The sequence below is a fragment of the Coregonus clupeaformis genome, chromosome 17 (genome assembly GCF_020615455.1).
Source record: "Coregonus clupeaformis isolate EN_2021a chromosome 17, ASM2061545v1, whole genome shotgun sequence".
Taxonomy (NCBI): Eukaryota; Metazoa; Chordata; class Actinopteri; order Salmoniformes; family Salmonidae; genus Coregonus; species Coregonus clupeaformis.
In genome coordinates, this window is record NC_059208.1 from 58,158,187 (window position 1) to 58,186,084 (window position 27,898).

General features: G+C 46.4%; 2 long non-coding RNA genes across 2 annotated transcripts; both read left to right on the forward strand.

Moving 5' to 3' along the window:
- Positions 1–292: 292 nt before the first annotated feature.
- Positions 293–7,872, forward strand: LOC121586815. Its single transcript, XR_006003961.2, has 6 exons — positions 293–462; positions 616–766; positions 1,097–1,571; positions 3,377–3,540; positions 3,785–3,900; positions 7,817–7,872. It is a non-coding gene; the product is annotated as an uncharacterized LOC121586815 (long non-coding RNA).
- Positions 7,873–8,653: 781 nt separating this feature from the next.
- On the forward strand, positions 8,654–25,927 carry LOC121586817. The gene is made up of 5 exons (XR_006003963.2): positions 8,654–8,723; positions 13,364–13,574; positions 14,206–14,279; positions 24,742–24,831; positions 25,718–25,927. It is a non-coding gene; the product is annotated as an uncharacterized LOC121586817 (long non-coding RNA).
- Positions 25,928–27,898: the final 1,971 nt, after the last annotated feature.

Sequence of the window (27,898 nt, forward strand, 5' to 3'; positions counted from 1 at the left end):
TATAAATCGTAAAGTACAGATACCCCAAAAAACGACTTAAGTAATACTTTCAAGTATTTTTACTTAAGTACTTTACACCACTGGTTGTACACGCCGAACTCTGTAAAGCGGTATTTTGCACAAATGCTTTTGCAATGCTCTCATCGGAGGCTTCAACGACTAAGGAGAAGACCTCTGATGAAGTCACAGACTGTCAAAGAATCACTCTCTCAGATGGGTAGTGCTGCCGTGGTCATACAAGCATTTATGGTCATCCAAAAGTGGTACCGATTTATTTTGTGTTTGCAGGGTTCCTGATGAGGGTGCCAAATGCTGAAGTGATGAACCAAATCTGACACTCTATTGTATCCTTGTACAGCTCTGTGACGTCCAAACACAGTGTTGACGGTATGGAGCTCTGTGACGTCCAAACACAGTGTTGACGGTAGTGGAGCTCTGTGACATCCAAACACAGTGTTGACGGTATGGAGAGTCTTTCACAGACACAGCAGATTCTCGAAACATTCAATGAGTGAGCCATTGATGTTGTGTCAGTGGTGTTGTGGTTGTGTTCATTTACCTGTCTGGAACGGTGGGCTATATGAATGTGTACCTGCTCACACATGTTTTCTTCAGGGCTCCACCCTACCAGCCTTGGGTACAGTGCAGCTGTTGGAGCAGAGTGAGCTGGCTGAGACTCTGGTCCTGTCCATGGCCCTCCTGGAGAACCAGCCTACTGTCAAGCTCCAGGTCTTGCAGACTCTTCAGATGCTCTCCAGCTCCTCTGGTAAATAACAATAACAGCAGCCACCGCAATTCAAACATTAATTGCCAAAAAGGACAGGTGAATTGGTTTCTGGATGCGTCCCAAATGGCACCCTCTTCCTTTTATAGCACACTAACTTTGACCGCTCTGGTCAAAAGTAGTGTACTATAAAGGGAATAGGGTAGCCTCTGTCATGTATGTCATATGTCTTTAGTCCATAAAATAATGTAGCTAGTAGATTTTGAAGGAAGGACCAATCATAGCAGTCACTTACAGTTGACCTCTGTCAATGTAGAGCTCATTTTCTATTAATTCCACTTCCTACAATCATATTTATGTTTTGTTTTACAGATGTGAAATGGAGCCTAATGTTAAAGGCACAGAGGGCACAGCAGATCTGCCTCCGTATGAATGAGTAACAGAGCTCCATACTGTCTATACTTCCATTAGGTCAACGGTCGATTAGCTGCATTATGTTACGTTAGTGTGCCATTGATAGACTGAAAAACATTCCAAAGTACAAACAAATTATTAATACTTTCTGACTATTGCGTTTTTGATGCGTTATAAACTTCATAGATAATGTTTGTGTCTGCTAGCTGTTCAAAGAAGGCTGTGTTGTCCTGACCCTGCTGCACCTGGTGAAGCCCTCTGCTGCTCCCCTGAGGGCCAGTCATGACCACGCAACTGGACCCCCCGTCCAGCAGGAGGAGCTGCAGCTGCAGGCTCTGGCCGCTCTGGCCACCGTGGCTCCACTGATGCTAGACGACTACATGACCTGTCAGGGAAACACTTCTGCTGCTGCTGGAGTGGTGTGTTGAGCGAGGTGAGGACAGGGGACAAATCTGGAAGTTGGGAAACAGTCAATAATAAATAATAATAATAATAATAATATGCCATTTAGCAGACGCTTTTATCCAAAGCGACTTACAGTCATGCGTGCATACATTTTTACGTATGGGTGGTCCCGGGGATCGAACCCACTACCCTGGCGTTACAAGCGCCATTCTCTACCAATTGAGCTACAGAGGACCATGTATGTATAGGTTCATGTTGTTTTAAGGTGCCCAGTTGAGAGAAACTTGCCCCACAGTCAGAGCAGGAGTAAGGCTTCTCTCCTGTGTGTATACGTTCATGTGTTTTTAAGTGGCCCAGTCGAGAGAAAATCTTTCCACAGTCAGAGCAGGAGTAAGGCTTCTCTCCTGTGTGTATACATTCATGTTGTTTTCTGGTGCCGAGTTGAGAGAAACTTGCCCCACATTCAGAACAGGAGTAAGGCTTCTCTCCTGTGTGTATACGTTCATGTGTTTTTAAGTTGCCCAGTCGAGAGAAACTCTTCCCACAATCAGAGCAGGAGTAAGGCTTCTCTCCTGTGTGTGTTCTCTGATGAACTTTTAGGTCAGTTGATGTTGTGAAGCATTTTACACAGTCAGAGCAGGAGTAAGGCTTTTCTCCTGTATGTATACGTTCATGTGTTTTTAAGTTGCTCAGTCGAAAGAAACTCTTCCCACAATCAGTCAAGCTGTATTAGTGGTTTGTATGAGTGAAGTTGCAGATAGACTACTCCAAATGAATGGCCACCATTTCATTCCTTTTGGTTTATAATATAATAATAATATGCCATTTAGCAGACGCTTTTATCCAAAGCGACTTACAGTCATGCGTGCATACATTTTTGTGTATGGGTGGTCCCGGGGATCGAACCCACTACCTTGGCGTTACAAGCGCCGTGCTCTACCAGCTGAGCTACAGAGGACCACAGTTTATGGTATAAGGGACTAGCTAGGACATTTGTTTGGCCACTTTTGATTACTACGAATTTCATTGAACGTCTCCATGGTCACTTGGTTTAATTGATGGGAGATTTAATTTATTCTGTCGTTCTCATGTTGTGGCAAATTTTTCCTTATATTGATCAAAGAACCAAAGTATTTCCAGAGTTTTTGTAGAATTAAGATAGACTTTATTACAATAGACAAAGCCGAGGTGGTTTGCAAAGCATCTCCTTTTCCACCTCCCAGCTCTCGGTTTACATAGTAATTTTACATACATTTTAGCTTAACCCCTCCCTCTTTGGTTCCCCCACCACTGTCTCCAGTTTCCCCCTCTTGACCGCTCCGCCCACTTCCTTAGTCTATGATAGTCTCCTTCTATGTATGCACAAATAACAGCCCTGTCATGTAAAAACAATCATGTTCAGTTTGAACTCTGTTCAACCCTGGCTTGACCTGGAGATTGATTGTTGGACATGGCAGGTCCACAATCAATCTCTCAAACATACCCAAGCCCAACCCCTCTCTCCCCTCCCGTCATGCTGTAATTAAACAAGAAGACGCCCAAGGAGAGACAAAGGGTTTAGCCTGAACTCTGTACAACCCCAGCTCGTTCCCTGGATATGCCTAAGGAGACAGGGTCACAGTCTGGTTTCAGTCACTGATAAGATGAGACAACTGTAGAATCTGACCCAAACACAGGTCAGATGCCCATTTCACACACACACACAAACCCAGTGAGAGGAACCAATTCAGTTCTTGCCCAGCAACAGCGATGTACCAATAAAATAAAATAAACATATCAATGTAAAAAAAACAAAAAAACATCACTCATCACCTTATTGTTTCTGCCAAACAGATGCCTACTTTGGACAGGGCCATAGTTTCCATGGCAGTGGAGGGAGGGCAGTAAGAAGTCTCAGTTGTGTTACTGTGTGAGGCTGCTGAAATCCATGGCGTCCCTAGGCAACGAAGCAATCAACCAGGAGCTCTCTGATCATGGAGCCATCAGCCAGCTGCTTGGTAATGACAGACGGAACCTCCCCTTTTGGAGAACCTCCCCTTTTGGAATATTACAGCTGTGTTGAATATTTATGAAAATGTAGAACAACTACAGAATAAAAAATCCCTTAATACACCAGTAACACTGTAATTGACAATATTGACAATTCAGATTTTTATTCCAAATGCAAGCTTCACAAAGTCTCATAAAAGGCAGTTATCTGAACATCTGTATTGTCCATAATATGGAGCACAACTTTCCCAGGGATCATTATGCAGATGGAGGGGAGTCCTGAAGAGGAGGATGTTATTACCTTGGAGATCAAGGCTGACATCCAGCTGATCCTGTCAGCACTTTGCGAGACCGATCTACACAAAAAGGTATAGAACTAAGATCAGGAGCATTTTGATTTAATATTGATATTTTTCTATTTAATGGCTAGATCCCAAGAGGCCTATTCTGTTCTTTTTTACTTATCTTTTTTTTTCCTCTTAAAACTGCATTGTTGGTTAAGAGCTTGTAAGTAAGCATTTAACTGTTGTATTCGGTGCATGTGGCAAATAAAATTTGATTTGATTTAGATGTTGGTTAATCAAATCTTCCCATTCTTGCTCAATTTGGCAATTTGGCATGCCTTCTTAAACAGCCAAAGTGTATACGCATTCACACATCAAGTCTTCTCTTGAGTTGGGCTCGGGGATGGAACAACTGTTGAACATTTGAACTTGTGGTTGTGTGTGTGTGTGTGTGTGTGTGTGTGTGTGTGTGTGTGTGTGTGTTAGGTCGATCTATGGGTGGAAGGGGAGAGTGGGGCAGAGGTGATTGTTTGGGAGGGGTGAGTGAGTGGGGGCGGCAGGTAGTCTAGCGGTTAAAAGTGTTGGGCCAGTAACCAAAAGGTTGCTGGTTCGAATCCCCAAGCCAACTAGGTGAAAAATCTGTCGATGTGCCCTTGAAGGAAGGCACTTAACCCTAATTTCTCCTGTAAGTTGCTCTGGATAAGAGCGTCTGCTAAATGACAAAAATGTAAATGTATTGAGTGTATGCATCCCACATCTGTTGACAAAAATGTATAATTCCTACTGCTAGCCCTTGTTATAGGTAACAATCCTTCGTAGAAGTGCTTGTATTATTAGTCTATTGTGGGAATAAATTAAGATATGCAAGATTATTTATATATACAGTACCAGTCAAAAGTTTGGACACACCTACTCATTCCAGGGTTTTTCTTTAATTGTAGAATAATAGTGAAGTCATCAGAACTATTAAATAACACATATGGAATCATGTAGTTACCAAAAAGGTGTTAAACAAATCAAATATATTTTATATTTGAGATTCTTTAAATAGCCTTTATGACAGCTTTGCACACTCTTGGCATTCTCTCAAATAGGACTATCTTCTGTATACCCCCCTACCTTGTCACAACACAACTGATTGGCTCACACGCATTAAGAAGGAAAGAAATTCCACAAATTAACTTTTAAGAAGGCACACCTGTTAATTGAAATGCATTCCAGGTGACTGCCTCATGAAGCTGGTTGAGAGAATGCCAAGAGTGTGCAAAGCTGTCATCAAGGCAAAGGTTGGCTATATGAAGAATCTAAAATATATTTTAATTTGTTTAACACTTTTTTGTTTACTACATGATTCCATATGTGTTATTTCATAGTTTTGATGTCTTCACTATTATTCTACAATGTAGAAAATAGTACAAATAAAGAAAAGCCCTTGAATGAGTAGGTGTCCAAACTTTTGACTGGTACTGTATATACTGTACATGACTACTTTCTTATGTCATTCTCGCTGGCACCAAAAGTTAAGAGTGTTTACATTTACATTTTAGTCATTTAGCAGACGCTCTTATCCAGAGCGACTTACATTTAATTTTTTAATTTTTTTATACTGGCCCCCCGTGGGAATCGAACCCACAACCCTGGCGTTGCAAACGCCATGCTCTCCCAACTGAGCTACATCCCTGCCGGCCATTCCCTCCCCTACCCTGGACGACGCTGGGCAAATTGTGCGCCGCCCCATGGGTCTCCCGGTCGTGGCCGGCTACAACAGAGCCTGGATTCGAACCAGGATCTCTAGTGGCACAGCTAGCACTGCGATGCAGCGCCTTCGACCACTGCGCCACTCGGGAGACTGATGGGGGACAGAATGTGGTCGGACCTATCACGACTCAGGATATGACCCAGAATCAGACACAGGAGGCGGATGGTTCGGTTCTCAGAATATTTATTATAACAAAGGGGCAGGAAAAAGGGCAGGTTGAGGGCAGGCAGAGGATCGTAATCCAAGGCAGAGTCGAAAAGGGACAGAACAGCAGGCAGGGTCAGGGCAGGCAGAGGATCGTAATCCAAGGCAGAGTCAAAAAGGGACAGAACAGCAGGCAGGGTCAGGGCAGGCAGAGGATCGTAATCCAAGGCAGAGTCAAAAAGGGACAGAACAGCAGGCAGGGTCAGGGTCAGGGTCAGGGCAGGCAGAGGATCGTAATCCAAGGCAGAGTCAAAAAGGGACAGAACAGCAGGCAGGCTCAGGGTCAGGGTCAGGGTCAGGGCAGGCAGAAAGGTCGGAACCGGGATGACCTGACAAAACAAGACGAACTGGCAACAGACAAACAGAAAAGGCAGGTATAAATACACAGGGGATAATGGGGAAAAATGGGAGACACCTGGTGGGGGTGGAGACAAGCACAAGACAGGTGAAACAGACCAGGGTGTGACAGAACCATCAAATAATTGGTATATACATTACTCTTAAAGAATTTCTGCAAGGAGAAGGATATTGAAAATGTAATCAAAGCCTACTGGATGACAACTTGTTTTTAACCAAAATGTATAACTGACATTTTCCTACAAAACATAGGTACAGCAGATGCCCTTATTGTATGGGACACTTTTAAATGTGCCTTTAGAGGCCATGCAATTCAATACTCATTAAAACAAAAACTATTTAGGTCAAAAGAGTTCATCTTAACAAAGGAAATAGAGGAAAAAACAGTACAGATACACCTGCTCAACGAACATCTCATTCCAAAATCATGGGCATTAATATGGAGTTGGTCCCCCCTTTGCTGCTATAACAGCCTCCACTATTCTGGGAAGGATTCCCAATAGATGTTGGAACATTGCTGCGGGGACTTGCTTCCATTCAGCCACAAAAGCATTAGTGAGATCGGGCGGCTGATGTTGGGCGATTAGGCCTGCCTCGCAGTCAGCGTTCCAATTCATCCAGGCCAGTCAAGTTCTTCCACCGATCTCAACAAACCATATCTGTATGGAACTCGTTTTGTACACGGGGGCATTGTCATGCTGAAACAGGAAAGGGCCTTCCCCAAACTGTTGCCACAAAGTTGGAAGCACAGAATCGTCTAGAATGTCATTGTATGCTGTAGCGTTAAGATTTCCCTTCACTGGAACTAAGGGGCCTAGCCCGAACCATGAAAACAGTGTTTTCCTGGCATCCGCCAAACCCAGATTAGTCCGTTGGACTGCCAGATGGTGAAGCGTGATTCATCACTCCAGAGAACGTGTTTCCACTGCTCCAGAGTCCAATGACGGCGAGCTTTACACTACTCCAGCCGACACATGGCATTGCGCATGGTGATCTTAGGCTTGTGTGCGGCTGCTCGGCCATGGAAACCCATTTCATGAAGCTCCAGACAAACAGTTATTGTGCTGACGTTGCTTCCAGGGGCAGTTTGGAACTCGGTAGTGAGTGTTGCAACCGAGGACAGACAATTTTTACGCGCTTCAGCACTTGGCGGTCCCGTTCTGTGAGCTTGTGTGACCTACCACTTCGCGGCTGAGACGTTGTTGCTCCTAAACTTTCCACTTCCCAATAACAGCACTTACAGTTGACCGGGGCACCTCTAGCAGGGCAGAAATTTGACGAACTGACTTCTTGGAAAGGTGGCATTCTATGACGGTGCCACGTTGAAAGTCACTGAGCTCTTCAGTAAGGCCATTCTACTGCCAATGTGTGTCTATGGAGATTGCATGACTGTGTGCTCGATTTTATACACCTGTCAGCAACGGGTGTGGCTGAAATAGCCGAATCCATTCATTTGAAGTGGTGTCCACATACTATTGTATATATAGTGTACCTTGTTGATAACAAGACCATGGAAAATGAATTCTAATTCTATGTTGCCATTCTTGTTCTGTTGCACTGCCTTAAAACAATTACTGAAAATCGGTCTGTGTGTGTGTGTGTGTGTGTGTGTGTGTGTGTGTATGTGTGTGTGTGTGTGTGTGTGTGTGTGTGTGTGTGTGTGTGTGTGTGTTATTTCAGAAATTATGTGGGCGGGTGATGACTGTAGAGAGTACTTCAGCTCACCTGACGGGGGGCCCCTGACCAACACAGAGCTGGCCCTGGAGAGGGTGCCCATCCAGGGGGGAGCACTGAGGAAACTCCCCCTGCCACTCAGGATGACCCAGACTATTTCAACACACTCAGTCCAATAAATACCCCCATGTCGTCTAGCTTTACTTGTGTATGTTTACTGTTTACTACATGTCTCCGTATACAATTTGGTGTGTTAGCTTGAGAGTGAACATAAAGATAAGAATTAATCAATCCAAAATTAGACTGATGCTACTAGATTAAGAAACGCATTTCTGTGCTAAATGCACATTTGAAATGTATGCTTCTGTCAAATAAAACTGCGGTGTAACTTAATCTTGTCATTGGAATTTTTCAATATTGATGTAACAATGGACTGGATTCACAATCATTTGTGAGGACATCAACTCATTGTGACCCCAGTGCACAAGGTGTTTCATTTACAATGTCACAGATTACATTAAACAGATGACATTACATTAGACATGAAATTATAAAGATTCTACTTCAGTGTCTTCGTTCATAACCTGCTCATTTACTGTGGTTGTGTGCTTAAATTCCTGTGTGAATATTTAAGTAATTTCTTATTCAATAGTTTGAAGAATACAAGTCAAACATTTGAGTATAAATTACAGGCTGCCATCGTGTTATTATTTAACATTATTGGTGGTAATGTTCATAATTGTAGTTTTGTTTTTCAGTTACAAACATGACAGACACATCAGATAGTCTTTATTGTCTGTCAGTTTCTTTTAATTGACTTGAATTCTTGTATTCTGCAGTCATCATCACTCGGAAGTCCAACAGGAAAGAAAACGGATTCTGTAAATAGCCTGAAGTAAACGGTTTACTCAAGGTCTGTGTCTCTCTTTTACTATAAACGCCCTAAATTACTCTCACTTTGTATTTTTTATGGTTCTGTGGCCTTGTGTGTGTGTGTCAGTTGGTGTTTACATGTTTCGTGATGGCATAAATGATTTTGTGATGTGATTAATGGTTACATGGAGATCTGCTGTTGGCAATAATGTTTCAGTTTACCGAGTGTGCCGACTGAGAGATGAAGTCATTTCGGAGGCCACAGTCAGCATCTTGTATTCTGCCCTCCCCTCCCCCAACAGATTGACTGGCCTTTGTGGCCAAACTGAACGTGCCAAACACACGTTTGTTTCCTGCAGACTATTGACAAATAATATATTAAGACCAACACTAAACAAGACAAACAGTGGGTATATTTGGGAAATATTATGATTTCCATTTAAAGGACATTTCTATGGTTTATGGTTGTCAGTGGTCACTCCTTTCATGCTGGATGTGTTTGATGAAGTTTACATTTTTCCACATATATTTTCAAGATACTTTTTAAATGTAAAGGAGTATTACTTTTGTGGTCCTCTGTAGCTCAGCTGGTAGAGCACGGCGCTTGTAACGCCAAGGTAGTGGGTTCGATCCCCGGGACCACCCATACACAAAAAATGTATGCACGCATGACTGTAAGTCGCTTTGGATAAAAGCGTCTGCTAAATGGCATATTATTTTTATATTATTATTACAATGGTCATGCCATGAAAGAGGGGGCCTAATTAAAAATTGTAGCTGGGCCAGATGGATGTTATTCTTATAGAGAAATGTCCCACGGAGAAATCTATGTGACATCATAGAAATGGAAAAGCCTTATGTAACATCCAAACAAAGCCTGCAGAGAATGACATTTAAAATGCACAACTCTACCAGAATTGGCCAATATGTTGTAATGATCAGTCATTAGAATGACTTCCTGCTGGCATCATTGAATGCTTATTGCAATGGATCCTGTTGGAAAGGGTCCTGTTTTGGGGAGGAATCCGAAGTGCCCTTTCCCATGTTCCATAACACACTGCAGCGCGTTAACACACATGTTCCATAACACACTGCAGCGCATTAAAACACATGTTTCATAACACACTGCAGCGCATTAAAACACATGTTCCATAACACACTGCAGCGCATTAAAACACATGTTCCATAACACACTGCAGCGCATTAAAACACATGTTCCATAACACACTGCAGCGCATTAAAACACATGTTCCATAACACACTGCAGCGCATTAAAACACATGTTCCATATCCCACTGCAGCGCATTAAAACACATGTTCCATATCCCACTGCAGCGCATTAAAACACATGTTCCATATCCCACTGCAGCACATTAAAACACATGTTCCATATCCCACTGCAGCACATTAAAACACATGTTCCATATCCCACTGCAGCACATTAAAACACGTGTTCCTTCAAGCGTGAACACACAGAAGCTCTCTCCCTCCCATTTTTAGACATTTTTGGATGACAAAAATCATATCTGACAGACGGAGGCATTTATGCAGTAGTGCGAGTGTGTGTGTCTGTGTGTTAGACCAGAGTGTGTGTGTCTGTGTGTTAGACCAGAGTGTGTGTGTCTGTGTGTTAGACCAGAGTGTGTGTGTCTGTGTGTTAGACCAGAGTGTGTGTGTCTGTGTGTTAGACCAGAGTGTGTGTGTCTGTGTGTTAGACCAGAGTGTGTGTGTCTGTGTGTTAGACCAGAGTGAGTCCATTTATAGTTTATTGGATGGGATGGGACTGGGGTATACAAAAGACCAGGGACAAACAGGAGCTTCCTCAGTAGCCTATCACACGTTTCCACTGTGTGTTCAGGCTCAGTACCATATGTTTCCACTGTGTGTTCAGGCTCAGTACCATATGTTTCCACTGTGTGTTCAGGCTCAGTACCATGTGTTTCCACTGTGTGTTCAGGCTCAGTACCATATGTTTCCACTGTGTGTTCAGGCTCAGTACCATAGGTCTCCACTGTGTGTTCAGGCTCAGTACCATATGTTTCCACTGTGTGTTCAGGCTCAGTACCATATGTTTCCACTGTGTGTTCAGGCTCAGTACCATGTGTTTCCACTGTGTGTTCAGGCTCAGTGCCATATGTTTCCACTGTGTGTTCAGGCTCAGTACCATATGTTTCCACTGTGTGTTCAGGCTCAGTACCATATGTGTCCACTGTGTGTTCAGGCTCAGTACTATATGTTTCCACTGTGTGTTCAGGCTCAGTACCATAGGTTTCCACTGTGTGTTCAGGCTCAGTACCATAGGTTTCCACTGTGTGTTCAGGCTCAGCACCATATGTTTCCACTGTGTGTTCAGGCTCAGTACCATATGTTTCCACTGTGTGTTCAGGCTCAGTACCATATGTTTCCACTGTGTGTTCAGGCTCAGTACCATAGGTTTCCACTGTGTGTTCAGGCTCAGTACCATAGGTTTCCACTGTGTGTTCAGGCTCAGTACCATAGGTTTCCACTGTGTGTTCAGGCTCAGTACCATATGTTTCCACTGTGTTCAGGCTCAGTACCCTACCCTTGAATGAGTAGGTGTCCAAACATTTGACTGGTACTCTATATACTGTATATACTGTACATGACTACTTTCTTATGTCATTCTCGCTGGCACCAAAAGTTAAGAGTGTTGATGGGGGACAGAATGTGGTCGGACCTATCACGACTCAGGATATGACCCAGAATCAGACACAGGAGGCGGATGGTTCGGTTCTCAGAATATTTATTATAACAAAGGGGCAGGAAAAATGGCAGGTTGAGGGCAGGCAGAAGATCGTAATCCAAGGCAGAGTCAAAAAGGGACAGAACAGCAGGCAGGGTCAGGGCAGGCAGAGGATCGTAATCCAAGGCAGAGTCAAAAAGGGACAGAACAGCAGGCAGGCTCAGGGTCAGGGTCAGGGTCAGGGTCAGGGCAGGCAGAGGATCGGAACCGGGAAGACCTGACAAAACAAGACGAACTGGCAACAGACAAACAGAAAAGGCAGGTATAAATACACAGGGGATAATGGGGAAAAATGGGAGACACCTGGTGGGGGTGGAGACAAGCACAAGACAGGTGAAACAGATCAGGGTGTGACAGAACCATCAAATAATTGGTATACACATTACTCTTAAAGAATTTCTGCAAGGAGAAGGATATTGAAAATGTAATCAAAGCCTACTGGATGACAACTTGTTTTTAACCAAAATGTATAACTGACATTTTCCTACAAAACATAGGTACAGCAGATGCCCTTATTGTATGGGACACTTTTAAATGTGCCTTTAGAGGCCATGCAATTCAATACTCATTAAAACAAAAACGATTTAGGTCAAAAGAGTTCATCTTAACAAAGGAAATAGAGGAAAAAACAGTACAGATACACCTGCTCAACGAACATCTCATTCCAAAATCATGGGCATTAATATGGAGTTGGTCCCCCCTTTGCTGCTATAACAGCCTCCACTATTCTGGGAAGGATTCCCAATAGATGTTGGAACATTGCTGCAGGGACTTGCTTCCATTCAGCCACAAAAGCATTAGTGAGATCGGGCGCTGATGTTGGGCGATTAGGCCTGCCTCGCAGTCAGCGTTCCAATTCATCCAGGCCAGTCAAGTTCTTCCACACCGATCTCGACAAACCATTTCTGTATGGAGCTCGCTTTGTGCACGGGGGCATTGTCATGCTGAAACAGGAAAGGGCCTTCCCCAAACTGTTGCCACAAAGTTGGAAGCACAGAATCGTCTAGAATGTCATTGTATGCTGTAGCGTTAAGATTTCCCTTCACTGGAACTAAGGGGCCTAGCCCGAACCATGAAAACAGTGTTTTCCTGGCATCCGCCAAACCCAGATTAGTCCGTTGGACTGCCAGATGGTGAAGCGTGATTCATCACTTCAGAGAACGTGTTTCCACTGCTCCAGAGTCCAATGACGGCGAGCTTTACACCACTCCAGCCGACGCTTGGCATTGCGCATGGGGATCTTAGGCTTGTGTGCGGCTGCTTGGCCATGGAAACCCATTTCATGAAGCTCCAGACAAACAGTTATTGTGCTGACGTTGCTTCCAGGGGCAGTTTGGAACTCGGTAGTGAGTGTTGCAACCGAGGACAGACAATTTTTACGCGCTTCAGCACTTGGCGGTCCCGTTCTGTGAGCTTGTGTGACCTACCACTTCGCGGCTGAGACGTTGTTGCTCCTAAACTTTCCACTTCCCAATAACAGCACTTACAGTTGACCGGGGCAGCTCTAGCAGGGCAGAAATTTGACAAACTGACTTCTTGGAAAGGTGGCATTCTATGACGGTGCCACGTTGAAAGTCACTGAGCTCTTCAGTAAAGCCATTCTACTGCCAATGTGTGTCTATGGAGATTGCATGACTGTGTGCTCGATTTTATACACCTGTCAGCAACGGGTGTGGCTGAAATAGCCGAATCCATTCATTTGAAGTGGTGTCCACATACTATTGTATATATAGTGTACCTTGTTGATAACAAGACCATGGAAAATGAATTCTAATTCTATGTTGCCATTCTTGTTCTGTTGCACTGCCTTAAAACAATTACTGAAAATCGGTCTGTGTGTGTGTGTGTGTGTGTGTGTGTGTGTGTGTGTATGTGTGTGTGTGTGTGTGTGTGTGTGTGTGTGTGTGTTATTTCAGAAATTATGTGGGCGGGTGATGACTGTAGAGAGTACTTCAGCTCACCTGACGGGGGGGGGGGGGCCCCTGACCAACACAGAGCTGGCCCTGGAGAGGGTGCCCATCCAGGGGGGAGCACTGAGGAAACTCCCCCCTGCCACTCAGGATGACCCAGACTATTTCAACACACTCAGTCCAATAAATACCCCCATGTCGTCTAGCTTTACTTCGTGTATGTTTACTGTTTACTACATGTCTCCGTATACAATTTGGTGTGTTAGCTTGAGAGTGAACATAAAGATAAGAATTAATCAATCCAAAATTAGACTGATGCTACTAGATTAAGAAACGCATTTCTGTGCTAAATGCACATTTGAAATGTATGCTTCTGTCAAATAAAACTGCGGTGTAACTTAATCTTGTCATTGGAATTTTTCAATATTGATGTAACAATGGACTGGATTCACAATCATTTGTGAGGACATCAACTCATTGTGACCCCAGTGCACAAGGTGTTTCATTTACAATGTCACAGATTACATTAAACAGATGACATTACATTAGACATTAAATTATAAAGATTCTACTTCAGTGTCTTCGTTCATAACCTGCTCATTTACTGTGGTTGTGTGCTTAAATTCCTGTGTGAATATTTAAGTAATTTCTTATTCAATAGTTTGAAGAATACAAGTCAAATATTTGAGTATAAATTACAGGCTGCCATCGTGTTATTATTTAACATTATTGGTGGTAATGTTCATAATTGTAGTTTAGTTTTTCAGTTACAAACATGACAGACACATCAGATAGTCTTTATTGTCTGTCAGTTTCTTTTAATTGACTTGAATTCTTGTATTCTGCAGTCATCATCACTCGGAAGTCCAACAGGAAAGAAAACGGATTCTGTAAATAGCCTGAAGTAAACGGTTTACTCAAGGTTTGTGTCTCTCTTTTACTATAAACGCCCTAAATTACTCTCACTTTGTATTTTTTATGGTTCTGTGGCCTTGTGTGTGTGTGTCAGTTGGAGTTTACATGTTTCGGTGATGACATAAATGATTTTGTGATATGATTAATGGTTACATGGAGATCTGCTGTTGGCAATAATGTTTCAGTTTACTGAGTGTGCCGACTGAGAGATGAAGTCATTTCGGAGGCCACAGTCAGCATCTTGTATTCTACCCTCCCCTCCCCCAACAGATTGACTGGCCTTTGTGGCCAAACTGAACGTGCCAAACACATGTTTGTTTCCTGCAGACTATTGACAAATAATATATTAAGACCAACACTAAACAAGACAAACAGTGGGTATATTTGGGAAATATTATGATTTCCATTTAAAGGACATTTCTATGGTTTATGGTTGTCAGTGGTCATTCCTTTCACGCTGGATGTGTTTGATGAAGTTTACATTTTTCCACATATATTTTCAAGATACTTTTTCAATGTAAAGGAGTATTACAATGGTCATGCCTGTCACGATCGTCGTAGGGAATAGACCAAGGCGCAGCGTGATGAACGAACATGTTTAAACTTTATTATCTTTAGTGATAATAGACAACAATCAACCAAACAAGAAACGACTCGTGAAGTCCACAGTAACAATGACCAACACGGAACAAGAACCCACAAACACAAAGGGAAAACAGACAGTTTAAATATGGCTCCCAATCAGAGACAACCAACGACAGCTGACACTCATTGCCTCTGATTGGGAGTCACTCTAGCCAACATAGAAATAAACACAACTAGAACTACCAACATAGAAATCTAACACATAGAATGAACACACCCTGGCTCAACATATAGAGTCCCAGAGCCAGGGTGTGACAGTACCCCCCCCTAAAGGCGCGGACTGCGACCGCGCCTCAACTAGAGCAAAACAGGGGAGGGCTGGGTGGGCATACCTCCTCGGCGGCGGTTCTGGCTCCGGCCTTGCCCACCACCCTCCAATAAACCCCCCATAGCGCCCCTGGTCCAGTCTGGCCCCGCTGGCTGGAGCTGAACTGGACGTAGCAGGAGCGGTTAGCTTCAGCTCCGTAGTGGAGCAGTTGACCGGTACCTTACCAGGCACCGGTGACCCAGGCACGGGTTGTGCTGGACTGACGACGCGCACCCCTGGCTTGGTGCGTGGAGGAGGAACGGGCCTTACCAGGCTGACGACGCGCACCCCTGGCTTGGTGCGTGGAGGAGGAACGGGCCTTACCAGGCTGACGACTCGCACCCCTGGCTTAGTGCGAGTAGCAGGAACAGGCCGGGCCGGCGACGCGCACCGTAGGCTTGGTGCGTGGAGCAGCAACGGGCCTTACCAGGCTGGCGACGCGCACCGTAGACTTGGTGCGAGTGGCAGGAACAGGCCGGGCCGGGCTGGCGACGCGCACCGTAGACTTGGTGCGAGTGGCAGGAACAGGCCGGGCCGGGCGGGGGACGCGCACCGTAGACTTGGTGCGAGTGGCAGGAACAGGCCGGGCCGGGCTGGCGACGCGCACCGTAGACTTGGTGCGAGTGGCAGGAACAGGCCGGGCCGGGCTGGCGACGCGCACCGTAGGCTTGGTGCGAGTGGCAGGAACAGGCCGGGCCGGGCTGGCGACGCACACCGTAGGCTTGGTGCGTGGAGCAGGGACAGGCCGGACTGGGCTGGCGACGCACACCGTAGGCTTGGTGCGTGGAGCAGGGACAGGCCGGACCGGGCTGGCGACGCACACCGTAGGCTTGGTGCGTGGAGCAGGGACAGGCCGGACCGGGCTGGCGACGCACACCGTAGGCTTGGTGCGAGTGGTAGGAACAGGCTGGGCCGGGCTGGCGACGCGCACCGTAGACTTGGTGCGAGTGGCAGGAACAGGCCGGGCCGGGCTGGCGACGCGCACCGTAGGCTTGGTGCGAGTGGCAGGAACAGGCCGGGCCGGGCTGGCGACGCGCACCGTAGACTTGGTGCGAGTGGCAGGAACAGGCCGGGCCGGGCTGGCGACGCACACCGTAGAGCTTGGTGCGTGGAGCAGGGACAGGCCGGACTGGGCTGGCGACGCACACCGTAGGCTTGGTGCGTGGAGCAGGGACAGGCCGGACCGGGCTGGCGACGCACACCGTAGGCTTGGTGCGTGGAGCAAGGACAGGCCGGACCGGGCTGACGACGCACACCGTAGGCTTGGTGCGTGGAGCAGGGACAGGCCGGACCGGGCTGGCGACGCACACCGTAGGCTTGGTGCGAGTGGTAGGAACAGGCTGGGCGGGCTGGCGACGCGCACCGTAGACTTGGTGCGAGTGGCAGGAACAGGCCGGGCCGGGCTGGCGACGCGCACCGTAGGCTTGGTGCGAGTGGCAGGAACAGGCCGGGCCGGGCTGGCGACGCGCACCGTAGGCTTGGTGCGAGTGGCAGGAACAGTGTTACGGATACAGGTATCCTGTGTTTTTGTGTGTTTCTACTCTTTCTGCCCTAATCACAGGTGTCCTGTATGTTCCTGATTGGTGGTCGTTGAGGTGTCTGCTGATTGGACCAATCAGTGAACATTCCTGTGAATAGCACCACCTGTTACTCGTTTGTTGAATCACACAGCCCATTGTATAAAACCAGACTTGTGTTTGTTGCAAGAGAGAGAGACTTTTTGCCATATGTGAGTATGGACACGGTGGTGTCCTGTGTGTTGTGTACGCACTAAATTGCTGATTACCCTGTTTAGTAGCTTTGTGTTTTTTGGGAAAAGGGAGTTTAAGCTAGTTGCCCTTGGGCGTACATTACCCGTAGGAAGAAATCTGTCTATAAACACCAGTTAGACCTGAGCGGACCACCCACTGTATTTTTGTATGGTAGCAGTAGCCTAGCGGTTCTTTAGGCAGGCTAGATCAGTTTAGGGGGTTTTACACTATTGTTTCATTTCTTGGGTCCTGCTCAGCCCTTTTTCCCAAACCTTTACCGTGTGTTTAGTATAAACCATTTAAGTTTGACGGTAGCTCATGGTTGTTGTGTCATTTTTGGTTCTCGCTGTTCCAGGTCACACTTATAATTTGCATAATTTATGTTACGGGTCTCATGTCCATCCACCCTAGACGTTTAGAGCCACGGGGTTCGTAACAAACAGGCCGGGCCGGGCTGGCGACGCGCACCGTAGGCTTGGTGCGAGTGGCAGGAACAGGCCGGGCCGGGCTGGCGACGCGCACCGTAGGCTTGGTGCGTGTGGCAGGAACAGGCCGGGCCGGGCTGGCGACGCGCACCGTAGGCTTGGTGCGAGGGGCAGGAACAGGCCGGGCCAGGCTGGCGACGCACACCGTAGGCTTGGTGCGTGGAGCAGGGACCGGCCGGACTGGACTGGCGACGCACACCGTAGGCTTGGTGCATGGAGCAGGGACAGGCCGGACCGGGCTGGCGACGCACACCGTAGGCTTGGTGCGTGGAGCAGGGACAGGCCGGACTGGGCTGGCGACGCACACCGTAGGCTTGGTGCGTAGAGCAGGGACAGGCCGGACCGGGCTGGCGAGACGGATAGGAGACCTGGAGTGAAGAGCGGCCACAACCCGTCCCGGCTGAATGCCTACCCTCACACACTCTGTGTGAGGCATCCGCACAGGACGTACAGGGCTGTGTACCCGTACTGGCATAACAGCACGTGACACTGGAGCAGGATATCCGGGACCGCGGAGAGGCATTGGAGACCACGAGCGTTGAGCCGGCACACTCCGTCCTGGCTGCATACCCACCTTCGCACGACACGTGCGGGGTGCTCGCACAGGACGTACAGGACTATGCCGGACCACTCGTGGCACAGTACGCCGCTCCGCATACCGCGGAACCTGCCCCGTCCCATGCTGCCATGCCTGAGTACGGGAAGTTGGTTCCGCTCTCCATCCAGGCTCCGCCAACCTGCCTTCTGGCCCCCCAAACCCGGTGGCCTCCTCTCCAAATCGCTCTGTGGCAGCCTCCTGCTGCCCAGCCGCCCATGCCGTGTGCCCCCCCCTAAAAATTTTTTGGGGTTGCCTCTCGTCCGTCCGACGATGACACCGCTGACGCCGCTGCTCCTCTCTCGCCAGGGCCTTAATCCTCGCCCATGGCCCTTTTCCCCCGAGCATGTCCTCCCAGGACCACACTTTGCCCACCTGGGCCATCGCCAACCTCTCCATCTCCTTTCCCGGCGCTTCCTCCCATGTCCAGTCTGCCTGCTCCTGGACACGCTGCTTGGTCCTTGTATGGTGGGTTCTTCTGTCACGATCGTCGTAGGGAATAGACCAAGGCGCAGCGTGATGAACGAACATGTTTAAACTTTATTATCTTTAGTGATAATAGACAACAATCAACCAAACAAGAAACGACTCGTGAAGTCCACGGTAACAATGACCAACACGGAACAAGAACCCACAAACACAAAGGGAAAACAGACAGTTTAAATATGGCTCCCAATCAGAGACAACCAACGACAGCTGACACTCGTTGCCTCTGATTGGGAGTCACTCTAGCCAACATAGAAATAAACACAACTAGAACTACCAACATAGAAATCTAACACATAGAATGAACACACCCTGGCTCAACATATAGAGTCCCAGAGCCAGGGTGTGACAATGCCATGAAAGAGGGGGCCTAATTAAAAATTGTAGCTGGGCCAGATGGATGTTATTCTTATACAGAAATGTCCCACAGAGAAATCTATGTGACATCATAGAAATGGAAAAGCCTTATGTAACATCCAAACAAAGCCTGCAGAGAATGACATTTAAAATGCACAACTCTTCCAGAATTGGCCAATATGTTGTAATGATCAGTCATTAGAATGACTTCCTGCTGGCATCATTGAATGCTTATTGCAATGGATCCTGTTGGAAAGGGTCCTGTTTTGGGGAGGAATCCGAAGTGCCCTTTCCCATGTTCCATAACACACTGCAGCGCATTAAAACACATGTTCCATAACACACTGCAGCGCATTAAAACACATGTTCCATAACACACTGCAGCACATTAAAACACATGTTCCATAACACACTGCAGCGCATTAAAACACATGTTCCATAACCCACTGCAGCGCATTAAAACACATGTTCCATAACATACTGCAGCGCATTAAAACACATGTTTCATAACACACTGCAGCACATTAAAACACATGTTCCATAACACACTGCAGCGCATTAAAACACATGTTCCATAACACACTGCAGCGCATTAAAACACAAGTTCCATAACACACTGCAGCGCATTAAAACACATGTTCCATAACACACTGCAGCGTATTAAAACACATGTTCCATAACACACTGCAGCGTATTAAAACACATGTTCCATAACACACTGCAGCGCGTTAACACACATGTTCCATAACACACTGCAGCGCATTAAAACACAGGTTCCATAACACACTGCAGCGCATTAAAACACGTTTCATAACACACTGCAGCGCATTAAAACACAGGTTCCATAACACACTGCAGCGCAATAAAACACATGTTCCATAACACACTGCAGCGCATTAAAACACATGTTCCATAACATACTGCAGCGCATTAAAACACATGTTCCATAACACACTGCAGCACATTAAAACACAGGTTCCATAACACACTGCAGCGCATTAAAACACATGTTCCATAACACACTGCAGCGCATTAAAACACATGTTCCATAACACACTGCAGCGCGTTAAAACACATGTTTCATATCCCACTGCAGCGCGTTAAAACACATGTTTCATATCCCACTGCAGCGCGTTAAAACACATGTTCCATATCCCACTGCAGCACATTAAAACACATGTTCCATATCCCACTGCAGCACGTTAAAACACGTTCCTTCAAGCGTGGACACACAGAAGCTCTCTCCTCTCCCTCCCATTTTTAGACAATTTTGGATGACAAAAATCATATCTGACAGACGGAGGCATTTATGCAGTAGTGCGAGTGTGTGTGTCTGTGTGTTAGACCAGAGTGTGTGTGTCTGTGTGTTAGACCAGAGTGTGTGTGTCTGTGTGTTAGACCAGAGTGTGTGTGTCTGTGTGTTAGACCAGAGTGTGTGTGTCTGTGTGTTAGACCAGAGTGTGTGTGTCTGTGTGTTAGACCAGAGTGTGTGTGTCTGTGTGTTAGACCAGAGTGTGTGTGTCTGTGTGTTAGACCAGAGTGTGTGTGTCTGTGTGTTAGACCAGAGTGTGTGTGTCTGTGTGTTAGACCAGAGTGAGTCCATTTATTGTTTATTGGATGGGATGTGACTGGGGTGTACAAAAGACCAGGGACAAACAGGAGCTTCCTCAGTAGCCTATCACACGTTTCCACTGTGTTCAGGCTCAGTACCATATGTTTCCACTGTGTGTTCAGGCTCAGTACCATGTGTTTCCACTGTGTGTTCAGGCTCAGTGCCATATGTTTCCACTGTGTGTTCAGGCTCAGTACCATGTGTTTCCACTGTGTGTTCAGGCTCAGTACCATATGTTTCCACTGTGTGTTCAGGCTCAGTACCATATGTTTCCACTGTGTGTTCAGGCTCAGTACCATAGGTTTCCACTGTGTGTTCAGGCTCAGTACCATATGTTTCCACTGTGTGTTCAGGCTCAGTACCATATGTTTCCACTGTGTGTTCAGGCTCAGTACCATGTGTTTCCACTGTGTGTTCAGGTTCAGTACCATATGTTTCCACTGTGTGTTCAGGCTCAGTACCATATGTTTCCACTGTGTGTTCAGGCTCAGTACCATATGTTTCCACTGTGTGTTCAGGCTCAGTACCATATGTGTCCACTGTGTGTTCAGGCTCAGTACCATATGTTTCCACTGTGTGTTCAGGCTCAGTACCATATGTTTCCACTGTGTGTTCAGGCTCAGTACCATATGTTTCCACTGTGTGTTCTGGCTCAGTACCATATGTTTCCACTGTGTGTTCTGGCTCAGTACCATATGTTTCCACTGTGTGTTCAGGCTCAGTACCATATGTTTCCACTGTGTGTTCAGGCTCAGTACCATATGTTTCCACTGTGTGTTCAGGCTCAGTACCATATGTTTCCACTGTGTGTTCAGGCTCAGTACCATGTGTTTCCACTGTGTGTTCAGGCTCAGTACCATATGTTTCCACTGTGTGTTCAGGCTCAGTACCATATGTTTCCACTGTGTGTTCAGGCTCAGTACCATATGTTTCCACTGTGTGTTCAGGCTCAGTACCATATGTTTCCACTGTGTGTTCAGGCTCAGTACCATGTGTTTCCACTGTGTGTTCAGGCTCAGTACCATGTGTTTCCACTGTGTGTTCAGGCTCAGTACCATATGTTTCCACTGTGTGTTCAGGCTCAGTACCATATGTTTCCACTGTGTGTTCAGGCTCAGTACCATAGGTTTCCACTGTGTGTTCAGGCTCAGTACCCTAGGTTTCCACTGTGTGTTCAGGCTCAGTACCATATGTTTCCACTGTGTGTTCAGGCTCAGTACCATATGTTTCCACTGTGTGTTCAGGCTCAGTACCATATGTTTCCACTGTGTGTTCAGGCTCAGTACCATATGTTTCCACTGTGTGTTCAGGCTCAGTACCATATGTTTCCACTGTGTGTTCAGGCTCAGTACCATATGTTTCCACTGTGTGTTCAGGCTCAGTACCATAGGTTTCCACTGTGTGTTCAGGCTCAGTACCATATGTTTCCACTGTGTGTTCAGGCTCAGTACCATAGGTTTCCACTGTGTGTTCAGGCTCAGTACCATATGTGTCCACTGTGTGTTCAGGCTCAGTACCATATGTTTCCACTGTGTGTTCAGGCTCAGTACCATATGTTTCCACTGTGTGTTCAGGCTCAGTACCATAGGTTTCCACTGTATTTGACCCCTCTGCAAAACATGGCTTAGTACTTGGTGGCAAAACCCTTGTTGGCAATCACAGAGGTCAGACGTTTCTTGTAGTTGGCCACCAGGTTTGCACACATCTCAGGAGGGATTTTGTTCCACTCCTCTTTGCAGATCTTCTCCCCAAGTCATTAAGGTTTCGAGCCTGACGTTTGGCAACTCGAACCTTCAGCTCCCTCCACAGATTTTCTATGGGATTAAGGTCTGGAGACTGGCTAGGCCACTCCAGGACCTTAATGTGCTTCTTCTTGAGCCACTCCTTTGTTGCCTTGGCCGTGTGTTTTGGGTCATTGTCATGCTGGAATACCCATCCACAACCCATTTTCAATGCCCTGGCTGAGGGAAGGAGGTTCTCACCCAAGATTTGACGGTACATGGCCCCGTCCATCGTCCCTTTGATGCGGTGAAGTTGTCCTGTCCCCTTAGCAGAAAAACACCCCCAAAGCATAATGTTTCCACCTCCATGTTTGACGGTGGGGTGGTGTTCTTGGGGTCATAGGCAGCATTCCTCCTCCTCCAAACACGGCGAGTTGAGTTGATGCCAAAGAGCTCGATTTTGGTCTCATCTGACCACAACACTTTCACCCAGTTCTCCTCTGAATCATTCAGATGTTCATTGGCAAACTTCAGACGGGCCTGTATATGTGCTTTCTTGAGCAGGGGGGACCTTACTGGGCGCTGCAGGATTTCAGTCCTTCACGGCGTAGTATGTTACCAATTGTTTTCTTGGTGACTATGGTCCCAGCTGCCTTGAGATCATTGACAAGATCCTCCCATGTACTTCTGGGCTGATTCCTCACCGTTCTCATGATCATTGCAACTCCACGAGGTGAGATCTTGCATGGATCCCCAGGCCGAGGGAAACTGACAGTCTTTTGTGTTTCTTCTATTTGCGAATAATCGCACCAACTGTTGTCACCTTCTCACCAAGCTGCTTGGCGATGGTCTTGTAGCCCATTCCAGCCTTGTGTAGGTTTACAATCTTGTCCCTGAGATCCTTGGAGAGCTCTTTGGTCTTGGCCATGGTGGAGAGTTTGGAATCTGATTGATTGATTGCTTCTGTGGACAGGTGTCTTTTATACAGGTAACAAACTGAGATTAGGAGCACTCCCTTTAAGAGTGTGCTCCTAATCTCAGCTCTTTACCTGTATAAAAGACACCTGGGAGCCAGAAATCTTTCTGATTGAGAGGGGATCAAATACTTATTTCCCTCATTAAAATGCAAATCAATTTATAACATTTTTGACATGCGTTTTTCTGGATTTGTTAGTTGTTATTCTGTCTCTCACTGTTCAAATAAACCTACCATTAAAATTATAGACTGACCATTTCTTTGTCAGTGGGCAAACGTACAAAATCAGCAGGGGATCAAATACTTTTTTCCCTCACTGTATATTGATTGATTGACTAATCTTATGCTACACAAAAATAAATTACCTACATTTTTCTAAACTAATCCAATTGGTTATTTAGATTTATTGCACCCGTTACTGAAATGGGTGTTCCAGACTAAATGGTTTAGGTCGGGTAGTCTTCTTAATCAATGTTCCTACCCTGACATTTGTCTGAATGCACGTTGAGGGTGAATAAAAATTCCAACTGTTGGATATCCTGACTCTGGCTGGATTCCAATAGGAATTACACTTCACTTTGCAAGCCAGCATAAAGTGACTTGCAGGCCTGATGTGGCCAGTAAACCAGGAGTTTCAGGCCACTGTGTTAAGGTAAAACTAGGCCCTCAAAGAAAGGCCTTATGATATATGTAATGGATTGTCATAAAGATTTTATTTTAATAATAATATTCGCCTAGGAACTCACATGGTAAAGGCCACAGGACTGAAAATGAACAAATGTAACAAGCATGTCTCTGTCACTAACAAATACAGTCACGGGTGGTAACTCTACAATTCACTCAAAAAAGCAAGGCACACTGGGAAATATGCAAATTAGGCTTTACACCATACAGTGTTAAAACAACACCCAAAAATGAGTTGCTGTAACACTACAGGTGTTAATTTTCTGCTGGGTATTGTTGCTAAGGAGTTTAGTTCCCTCTTAGCAATATGTAGTGGTAGGATCCCATTTCTATCCATAGGCAAAGAAATGTATTGCGTTAGGCCTACATCACTTTCCAGTACTGCCTCTCATAATGCCTAACATTGTATGGTAGCCATTCACCCTACAGTACCCCCCCACAAATACATTTACATTTACATTTTAGTCATTTAGCAGACGCTCTTATCCAGAGCGACTTACAGGAGCAAATAGGGTTAATTACCTTCTTTGTTTTTCCTGTCCCGCAAGTAGTTACAGTATGAATGTACGGTATGTCCTTTAAGAAGTGTCTTGGAATATCATTCGGGGACTTATTTGTCTGTATATTAACAGTGGAACATCTTTTTGATTCGCTTGTTAAGCCCGGAGGTTGAGTCAGGGGACTTTGTGTTTGTGCTTTGGGGTAAATATGGGAAGGCGGCTTGCTTATTGAGTCTTGTATTTAATAAGTTCATTTTTCATTGTGTTGCCTATGTTTTTTGCCTCAAGTATCTACTGAGAACTGAGGAATTATGCCCAGAGGATTGTATTTATAATTTATTTCTCTGCAGGCAGACGCTGCACTAGTCTGAAAACTCACAGCCGCAGACATGATCATCAGACTGGGACGCCTGACCCCTGGATACTTCCGTCTCCTCCAGGTTTGTGTTTCTATTGATCATTTTGAATCTTGGTTTGTAGCTTATGCTCTGCACACACTGTTTATTTGTAGAGTTGACTTGGAAATAAATGAGTTGATATATTAGCATAGGATTCCATTGTACTGTAGGCTAGTTATGATGGCTAACGACACAGGATAAAGTAGGGATTAATATTTCAGAGTGAACTACTGATGCAGACATTAAGTGATTATATAATACAACCATCATGACTGCTTTTCTGACTGAATGAACCAGCTCATATCATTTGAAGCCACTGCAGAATTGTACATTTGTAAATAAATTGTAATTTAGTGGTTGTGTATAATCTTGAATGCCCTTCTCATGGGACGTAAATAAATAAAAAAAACTATGCTATCGGGAAACAGAATTGTGTTACAGTGGTCTGATGAGAGCTGTAAACATGAGCTGCCCGTCTGTGACACTGTTTCCTGTCTACTGACTTTGTTCTCAGGGCTCATGCCACTGTGTGTGGAAAGAACACTGTGTTTCCTAAACTCAAATTCCCCGTTTCCCTCTTAAAATGTTTCTAGTGTGGCAGTGCAGGCCAGGGTACATTCCTAGTGTGGCAGTGCAGGCCAGGGTACATTCCTAGTGTGGCAGTGCAGGCCAGGGTACAGTCCTAGTGTGGCAGTGCAGGCCAGGGTACATTCCTAGTGTGGCAGTGCAGGCCAGGGTACATTCCTAGTGTGGCAGTGCAGGCCAGCCCATATTGGGTTGTGTACAGTTGATGCCCATATTTATTGGCAGATGACACACACTGACCTAACCGTATCTGTCTATCTGACTGGGTATCTGACTGTGTGTGCGTGTGCGTGTGTCTGTGTGTGCGTGCGTGTGTGCGTTAACGTCTTTTTTCCCCTCACAGAGACAGGTGTCAGGTGAAGTCCAGATGAAGCCACAGAACGGGTTAATCAACCAGATCGCCATGATGATGGCCACGGTGGGCATCAGTGTGTCCTTCTACAGCGCCCGGCAGATGGCGGAGAGGGTCCTCCCTGAACAGTCTGACACCTAACCAGGGTTGGGGAGTAACTGATTACATGTAATTACATTTTAATCAGTTACATGCAATCTGATTATAAATAAACTGTAACGGTAATCAGTTACGTTACCAGCTAACATATTGTAATCGGATTACAGATACTTTTGAAAAACGATATAGGTCATTACTTCTAGGATTACTTTTAATATGTTATGACACCTTTCTGTTTTCTCAATTACATTTAATTCAGCATTGAAAAAAGGCGCAAGTTTTAAGTTTGTTCTACCTGAGCGAGTCTAACCACAAGTCAGAGACCACTATGATGACACACCTAATGATGACCACCAATCAGAGACCACTATGATGACACACCAAATGCGTTTGATGGATCCTTTTAGTCTTCTTCTAACGCTTCTTAAGGGGAAAGTCATTCAAAAGTAACTGAAAGTAATCAGATTATGTTACTGAGTTTGGGTAATCCAAAAGTTATGTTACGGATTACAATTTTGGACAGGGAACTAGTAACTGTAACGGATCACATTTAGAAAGTAACCTACCCAACCCTAACTGGAGCAGAGAGAGGAGGGAGGAAGAGTAGACCAGAGAGGAGGGAGGAAGAGTAGACCAGAGAGGAGGGAGGAAGAGTAGACCAGAGAGGAGGGAGGAAGAGTAGACCAGAGAGAGGAGGGAGGAAGAGTAGACCAGAGAGGAGGGAGGAAGAGTAGACCAGAGAGAGGAGGGAGGAAGAGTAGACCAGAGAGAGGAGGGAGGAAGAGTTGACCAGAGAGGAGGGAGGAAGAGTAGACCAGAGAGAGGAGGGGGGAAGAGTAGACCAGAGAGGAGGGAGGAAGAGTAGACCAGAGAGAGGAGGGAGGAAGAGTAGACCAGAGAGGAGGGAGGAAGAGTAGACCAGAGAGGAGGGAGGAAGAGTAGACCAGAGAGGAGGGAGGAAGAGTAGACCAGAGAGAGGAGGGAGGAAGAGTAGACCAGAGAGGAGGGAGGAAGAGTTGACCAGAGAGAGGAGGGAGGAAGAGTAGACCAGAGAGAGGAGGGAGGAAGAGTTGACCAGAGAGGAGGGAGGAAGAGTTGACCAGAGAGAGGAGGGAGGAAGAGTAGACCAGAGAGAGGAGGGGGGAAGAGTAGACCAGAGAGAGGAGGGAGGAAGAGTAGACCAGAGAGGAGGGAGGAAGAGTAGACCAGAGAGGAGGGAGGAAGAGTAGACCAGAGAGAGGAGGGAGGAAGAGTAGACCAGAGAGGAGGGAGGAAGAGTAGACCAGAGAGGAGGGAGGAAGAGTAGACCAGAGAGGAGGAAGGAAGAGTTGACCAGAGAGAGGAGGGGGGAAGAGTAGACCAGAGAGGAGGGAGGAAGAGTAGACCAGAGAGAGGAGGGAGGAAGAGTAGACCAGAGAGAGGAGGGAGGAAGAGTAGACCAGAGAGGAGGGAGGAAGAGTTGACCAGAGAGAGGAGGGGGGAAGAGTAGACCAGAGAGAGGAGGGAGGAAGAGTAGACCAGAGAGAGGAGGGAGGAAGAGTAGACCAGAGAGGAGGGAGGAAGAGTAGACCAGAGAGAGGAGGGAGGAAGAGTAGACCAGAGAGAGGAGGGAGGAAGAGTAGACCAGAGAGGAGGGAAGAAGAGTAGACCAGAGAGGAGGGAGGAAGAGTAGACCAGAGAGGAGGGAGGAAGAGTTGACCAGAGAGAGGAGGGGGGAAGAGTAGACCAGAGAGAGGGGGGGGGAAGAGTAGACCAGAGAGGAGGGAGGAAGAGTAGACCAGAGAGGAGGGAGGAAGAGTAGACCAGAGAGAGGAGGGAGGAAGAGTAGACCAGAGAGGAGGGAGGAAGAGTTGACCAGAGAGAGGAGGGAGGAGAAGTAGACCAGAGAGAGGAGGGAGGAAGAGTAGACCAGAGAGGAGGGAGGAAGAGTAGACCAGAGAGGAGGGAGGAAGAGTAGACCAGAGAGAGGAGGGGGGAGTAGACCAGAGAGGAGGGGGGAGGAAGAGTAGACCAGAGAGAGGAGGGGGGAGTAGACCAGAGAGGAGGGGGGAGGAAGAGTAGACCAGAGAGAGT